The 7719-nt window shown below is 38.0% G+C and overlaps 1 long non-coding RNA gene across 1 annotated transcript; it reads left to right on the top strand.

Annotated features, from left to right (window-relative positions):
• The first annotated feature begins 516 nt into the window (after positions 1–516).
• On the top strand, positions 517–3244 carry LOC109321235. Its single transcript, XR_002104003.1, has 2 exons — positions 517–681; positions 1511–3244. It is a non-coding gene; the product is annotated as an uncharacterized LOC109321235 (long non-coding RNA).
• The last annotated feature ends 4475 nt before the right edge of the window (positions 3245–7719 follow it).

The raw sequence follows: 7719 nt of genomic DNA, 5'->3' as shown, positions 1-7719 counted from the left end.
AACCCATATTTCAATGAACAGCTGCTGCTATAAATGGCCAGCAGGCAAATTTGTTTGCTATGTTACAGTATATACTCAGAAAATATATGTAGACTACATAGCAGACTGAACACAACTGGATTTTTATTTCCCATCTGGATACCAGCATTTATATAAAAATATACAGAGAACCAGCACTTCAGCATGTGTAAAAAAGTGTGGCTGCATGGAGCAGTATGAATTTTTACCAACTGAGAATCTGGCCCAACCTGTATACTTCAGGCACTTGTACAGAATACTTATAGTGGGTGTAACCTATCCAGCACAGAATGAAAAATATTTTTAATTTTCAACTTATCTGAGACACCCATGAGAATTAAAAGGTACTTTAGCATTGAACCAAAAAACCACAACACAGAAAATAATAATTAAACTCAATTAAAATATTTCTAAAGTAGGATATGGCTTTAATCAATATGCAAAATATGTCTTTCACTAGATACCACACACTGTTTTCTTGTTTTTTACTCGGGTGCCCTAAGTCGTGAGTGTTTTGTGCCATGTCAGGATGGATGGAAGAGCCCAGATTTGTAATTCTTATGTACTTAAATTCCAAGTCCAGTCAAAAGGAATCTTGGACACATCAGGAATAGGATGGAGCTGCATTCCATTTAGTGTATTTGAGCATGGTAAAAATAAAATGTAAGTGACTTCAGTATTTATGACATTTTCCACCTGCTTTTCTTACAGGTGAGATGTACTGTTATTAATAAGAGGATGAAAAATTAATTTATTTCAGTGAACTGATAGTGAAATCTGATGGACTCACAAGAGATGGCTGTTTCCTTACCGTAAACACTGACTCCCATTACTAAGGAAACTGCCACTAATCAAATGTGTTTCTGAAGTACTACAAAAGGATTTGGCACTAAATTGCAAGATAATGACTGTTAAGTGAGGATTGATACATTCTCAGTCTTTTTATTTTAAGCTGGGTATCAATTTATTCTTTTCTTATATACTGGAAAATGTGTCGTATTGCTTGTTGTGGAATTTGGGATATAAATCTGAATGAAAATTGTTTACATAAAATATGCATTTTCTTTTGAGGAGCAGTGTGAAGGGGAAATTACCTCCTAAGTGATCTGATTTCATAAGAAATATTATGAAAATAAACAGTATCTATCCCATCCTCTACGCTTCCCCCACCCCCCCGTAAAAAAATGTTGGTTGAATCACATCAGAATCTCAAGACAATTCCAAGATGAACTGACTCTGAGAGTAAATGACCTCTTCATCTCGGTGATAAAGTTCCAGCCAAAATATTCTCTCGGCCTGAGACGTGATTCATTAGAAATATGTGCATGGTGTGGAGCTGTACTCTCTATCTGGCAGAGTCCGGCCTGCAGACTGATAAGAAGCAAATGCAAATGTCCTGATAAGAACTGAATGCAAATATTTATGATATGATATTCCCTGGGAATTATGTGCAGATAAAACAAAGTGTATTATTTTCCCGCTTCTCTTTCAGGTTTGCCAAAATGCCCTTTTTCGCTTTCGGAATTTGCATTTCTTCAAAATTGATTCGGCTTGCGTATTATGTTAAGCTATTTGTTTGCTAAGGATGGTAATTAGTTACTGTAATTACAGCAATGACAGTTGCTAAATTGTTTTTAAAGCATTACAGTGAGCCTGTGCCAGAAGATTGCAGTATTTTTTTGGATTTAAGCAGAGGCTGGAAAAACTCCCACTCTAAGGCCAGCATGGGATTTTCAACTACAAAGCTGCTTTTCCTGATTGAAATATATTTTTTTGAAAGAAATCATTAATTTGCATTGATTGTAAGTACTAACTTTAAATTTTGGTTTATTCACAGATCACAGAAATATTAGTGATAATGGGCCCTGTGGGGAAAGCGATACAAGGGGAACTCCCATCATAAATAAAAGTGAAAGCTGATAGCAGAGGAAAAATGGTATAACTGTTACTCTGAGCCTGTTAATTAAACTCTTTAGCCTGTTTTTAGATAAATTAAAAACAATTGAAAATACCAGATTGAAAGTCATTCCCTAACTTTTCTAAGGTGCCCACAGCTAAATGAAAAATTTGGAAAATACTACCAACTCCTTACTGTACAGCTCTCTGACTTGGTTTGGAGTAGAAGAGGCAAAGGAACAGCTTTTCCAAATTTCACAAACTTACTTAGAAAGAACGGTTTCCCTATTTTAGCCTGAAATACATAGCATGTTTTTGTCATTCTTGCTTACAGATTAACACGAGATATTTTGGGTGAACGTCTGGCTCTAAACCCAGAAAGCTCCAAGTTTCATCCTTTACCCCTTTCCCTCCATCATTTCCTCCAATGGAGGTACTGTCACAGCAGGAAGAGCAGGCAGCTCAGCAGTGGAAGAGCCCCAGGCATCTTAGCATGAGCTCTTCCTCTTCCAAGACATGTGGTCTCGGGAGATTAGCCAGTGTGTGTGTGGGAACCCTAAGGCTTTCACCCATCTCTTCATTCTGTTCCTCCTTCCACCCCACCCCCGTATAATCTCATTCCCCATAGTTTACAGGAATGGACATACTATTACTCCCTGCACTTTTCCTCCTGCAGAGAAAAAGCAGTATCCTTTAAGACTATAGTTTTGCTTTGCAACTGCAGCCACCAACCTGCCACCTTCATCATTCTTCCTGGCTTTCCATAAAGTCCTGTAATTTAGGAATTTTTCTCAGGATTGCTCCCAACCCTAGATGGCTTTCCTCACTTGAATAAATATAAGCTTGCTTACAGATTCTTTGTCCAGATCAATTTCTCTTATTCATTCACTCACTAAAAATAATCGAATAACCAAATGTTATGCCAAGACCCCTATGTTTCCCTATATTCTATCATTCCCTAAAAAACTTCCCTTTGTCCCCTTCTACATCATCATCACTGCCTCACTGCTGCTGACAGTAACTGTTAATATGTTCTACCCTGCAGATATTATTGTATGTGTGTGTACCATGAGCATCTATATCTATTGAACAGTCTATAATTCTTTTTATGTGGACAACCTATGACCCATGATTTGCACACATACTTTTCTATTTTGATAAATTATCAGAAAATCATTTTTTTCTAAATTACATAGTGTACTACTCAATGGGCACATTTATACATGCACATTTACGGTATAGTAACTGAAATGCCTGTGCAATAACCAAAAATTACCGTGAAGTATGGGTGACTTATGCCAACATGGACATAAAGTATGGATAAAGTGCATTATAAATCACTGCGCAGTATGGGTAGCAGAAGATTACCGCGCAGTACTGTGCAGTACAGGTGACTTATGCTGACTTGGGTATAAATTTGAGACGTGCTTCATGCAGGTATCAAATTTATACCTGATTAGTTACTGCACAGTAATGCACATACTTACTGCCTTACTTCTCAGTAACACTGTGTGTGTGTACTGACTTGAGACTAACTGTAGTCCCAAGTCAGTCCACACACAACGTTACTGAGCTTTAATGCCTGCATGTGTGCAGCTTAAACACCATTTAAACACGGTTACTGCACAGTAAATTTAATGTGCAGTAAATGCACATGTAAATGCACCCAATACTAATTAAAACTCCAGTTTAAAACCAATTAATTAAAGCTAATTAAACTCCAGTTTAAAGACATTCTCAGTTGGCCAACCAGAAGTCTGATTATTGTCTGGAGTCTTCAGGACACTTCATCATTGTATCACTTACAAAATAGTCAATATTCTGAACAGCCCTATCATTCGTTGGAAAACTGGGTTGCTTCTTTATTACACTTGTAACTAAAGCTCAGAAGGAATGGAAGTCCCTTCAAACCACAGGATCACAGAGAAATCTTTTTCACTGGGAGAATAAGCAAACTAACAGTAGTTACAAGAAACACATGGTGTGACATTTTGAGGTTGCTTTCCTATGCTACATATAAACTTACAATAGCAGATTTTGACTGAGCAGCACTAGATCAAAGAACAACTTCAAGGAGCATAAGTTAAGATTCAAGTATCAGCTAAGTTATTGCTTAGTTACAGAAAGAAAAACATCTCTCTACAAGTGAGAGATTTTTCTTGTCCTGAGTTTCAAAGGCTTGCTATTTACTACAAAGGTTTTGGGGCTGATATTTAGATGATGTACATTCTGAAACTTTTCCCAGTGATTTACTACCAGGACCCAACACAGGCATAGAAAACATATCAGGGCATGAAGAACATATTCAGGCATTGTGCAGGTGTGTGATTATAGGGTTTCTGGCAAAAGGCAAAGGTATGCTCTTATGCTTAATTTGGAGGTCATTCTTTATATGAAGTTTCCATTTAAAAATGCTTGGTAAACAATTAAAGGGTATTATAAGTTTCTTTCATATGTGACTAGTGTGTGCCAGAGATGGTTATCAGCACATCTGCAGATGTTATCTACTCTTATCAGCCATGGACTTAAACAACCTAATTACCTACTTCATTTAAAACAATACACACATTTGATTACTATTTAAAACAATAAAACTATTTATAAATGGAGCCTTAAAATAAAATTTTAACCAATTTAAGAGTAAGAATCTTGTAGTTTTCTCATTATTATTGAGGTAGCAAAAATGCCATCTCTTTTGAATTAACTGAGGACTAATAGCTGGTGAATTTCATTTATGTGTATATAACTTGCCGGGTAATAATTGTATTTTCACTTATTAAGAAAGTGTACAGAGTTTGGTATGGGCACTTGTTCCCCATCTAAAGCATCAAATATAAAAAAAATAATTGGATTTACATATAGAACTTATTGATTTACATAACAGAATGAGAGGGGCATCTATCTAGCCACATGTTTGTAAGAACATGTGCTTTTCACCCTTGTTTACAGTATTATACACACACAAGATACTTATGTGCATAAATGCACAATGTGTAACTACTTAATATCAGACCCACAGTGATACAAAGATATGTCATATGCAAATCAACCCAGAGACAACCACTTCAAGGTATAAAGGAAGCTCTAATCCAGATGGCTTCTATGTTGCTAGTCCAAATATGATAGAATAAAAATTGCAGCCTAAAAGGCCTTAAGTTATTTAACAGGTGGCATTCTTTAGTCCTGAGCCAGGGATACCAACTCTTATGAGTCTATCATAAATATGATATTGATGTTTTTCTTAAAGCACAAGATTCTGTTAGAAAAAAAAGAATTTCTAGACCATATCAATGCTACACAAAGCTTGAAAATGTGACCCAAGAGCAACTTGAAGGCTCAGGCACTGGAAGACAAAGACAAAAAAACTTAAATGTGTTATCTTTGTTAAATTGTATGGTTGTTAAAAATAATCCCAAGGTTATTAGATTTTCTTTATTTTTTTAATTGCTTGGAGTTGGGAATACTGTGAATCATTTCAACTGCATGTCATTAGGGGACACTGGACAAAGTAACAAATACTGAACTTTACAATACTGTTAAGGGAAAGTTTGCTCTGGCCAGATGATAAATTAAATGATTAGTCTTATGCATCTCTGGTATATATGGTGCTGTCTGCTGTTTTTTGGTGTTGTCTTTTTGCGTACAGCCTTGGAAAGCTGTAGTTATTAAATATCAGCATTTTAAATCAATTCTTCTATGCTTAATTTTAGGAAAGTACGTTATATAGGAATGATGGTTATTTCTTGGTCCCAGTTATATGACGTGGATCAGGGTAGCAAAAGATTGAAACTTGTTAAAGATCCAGATCCACGACTGGTTATTGTAATATCTCCCCTTTTTATTTTAATTTCAGTATAAAGAAAATATTATATCAACTGGTAAACTGTTATTAAATGTGACGTACTATTGTGAGGTGTACTGTAAAATTCTAATGCCAATTATAGATACAAAATCTTTGCTATTTATATTTATGTTTGCATTTGTGGCACTGCACTGGAAGTACCTGGTAATGTTGGAATAATGTTGTAGCTGTGATGGTACAGGAATTATGTGAGAGGCCAGGATTTTTGTGGATGATAGCTTTTATTGGACCAATTGCATGTTTGGAATAGACTTAAACATGCTTTCAAATATGAAGCATTCTTCATCAGGTCTGAAGAAAGAACCAGGCACAATGATAATTAAATACGGTATGGCAGGCTGTAAAATTGGAGAAAAGAGAAATTCCCAGAGATAGCAGACAAACAATTAACAGAAGAAAAGATTGCTGGATTGCTGGGAGATCAAGCCCTTTCAAAAGAGAAAAGGGTCATTTTCACCTATAGTGTGAAGAAAGAGTTTCAGGAATCCGGTACATTATAGTGTGTCATGAAGTGAATATCAGAATTTAGTTTTTAAATCTTAGTGTCCAGCCAATTTATCATTTTTTTGTTCCAGGCTCACCTTTTGAAGATGTTTTGTAAATTTCCCTTGAACACAACGATAGCAAAGTCAAAAAGGGAGCGGCTGTTCTGTAAAAAATGTGTCTCTGTCTTTTATATTTTTTTTGTGAGCATTCATGCTCATCCATAGCTTCTGTGTAGTTTCACCCACACAGTTCTCATGAAGGCATTTGGTGCACTAGAACAGATGTACCAAATTTTTGGAAAGGCTTGTGTAGGACCCATGGATTCTGGTGGGTTTGTTGTGGGGAATGTTGATTGCTGTAGCAGTAAAGATATGTTGACAGGCTTAGTATTTAGTTTAGGGCTGTCAAACAATTTAAAAGATTGATCATGATTAGTTGCGCCATTAAAAACATTAGTTGCAATTAATTGCAATTTTAATTGCACAGCTAAAATCTCAAAATTACATGCAGAAAAACTAAAATTTTGCAAAATTATGCAGGTACTTTGTATAGCTGGAGTGAGGGAATTTGTGAAGGTGTGGGTGGCTGCGCTTTTGTATGTGGGGTTTGCAGCCCAGGGAGGGGTGTTCCCACATGACCTGGCCATATGTGGGGTACTGTGTGTCAGGAGTGAGGGGCAGCAACAGAGATGGGGGGTTGTGGCTTGGCAGTGAGGGGCAGACACACACAGACACAGACAAACACAGACACTGCCTAGCAGATAAGACTGTGGAGAGGAAAGGGTGTGGAGGTGGGGAAGGGGGGGCAGATTGAGGCCCCCATGGTGAGGGAGTGGGGCAGAGGTGAATGGGGCCTCAGGGCCAGGGCGGGTTGTGGCACAGAGCCATGGGTAAGTGGCTCCTGCCACTGTGTACACCCTTGGGGGAGGCACAGAGAACATGTGACCCCCATATCTGTGTGTGGTGCAGGGGTGAGCTGTGGGCTCAGGGCTCTGCACCCTGCTGCCATTGACCTGGGTTCCTGGCCGCATGCAGGCTGCAGCTGCGGCTGCTTGTCTGTGTCTTTGTGCACCCCTCCCCCCCACTGCAGCCACACTTGGGATGCCCTGTGGTCCTCTGTGCTGCCATCACTGCCCCCCGGGCGCCCTAGAGGTGGCGGTGATGGCAGCAGAGCAGAGCCCAGTGTGAGCTCCAAAACCACGTGTGTGATTAACACATTAAAAAAGTTAATGCGAACTCCAATTAACGTGTTAATCACATGCGTTAACTGTGATTAATTGACAGCCCTAATTTATTGTTAAGGCAAAGGTGCATCCCATGTGGTGTCTGTTGAAGAATGTGGAGTTTGTTTTTGCTGATGAGCTCAGCAAAGCTAGGGGGTTGTTTGAAAGCCAGGAGCAGAGTGGCTACAAATATTTCTCACAAGGTCTAATTTTTGTATTTTGTGCTTGAATTAAT

This window comes from Crocodylus porosus, unplaced genomic scaffold (assembly GCF_001723895.1).
Source record: "Crocodylus porosus isolate Cpor-Errol unplaced genomic scaffold, CroPor_comp1, whole genome shotgun sequence".
NCBI lineage: Eukaryota > Metazoa > Chordata > Crocodylia > Crocodylidae > Crocodylus > Crocodylus porosus.
The sequence above is the reverse complement of the archived record's forward strand: the minus strand, read 5'-3'. Positions and strand labels throughout refer to the sequence as shown.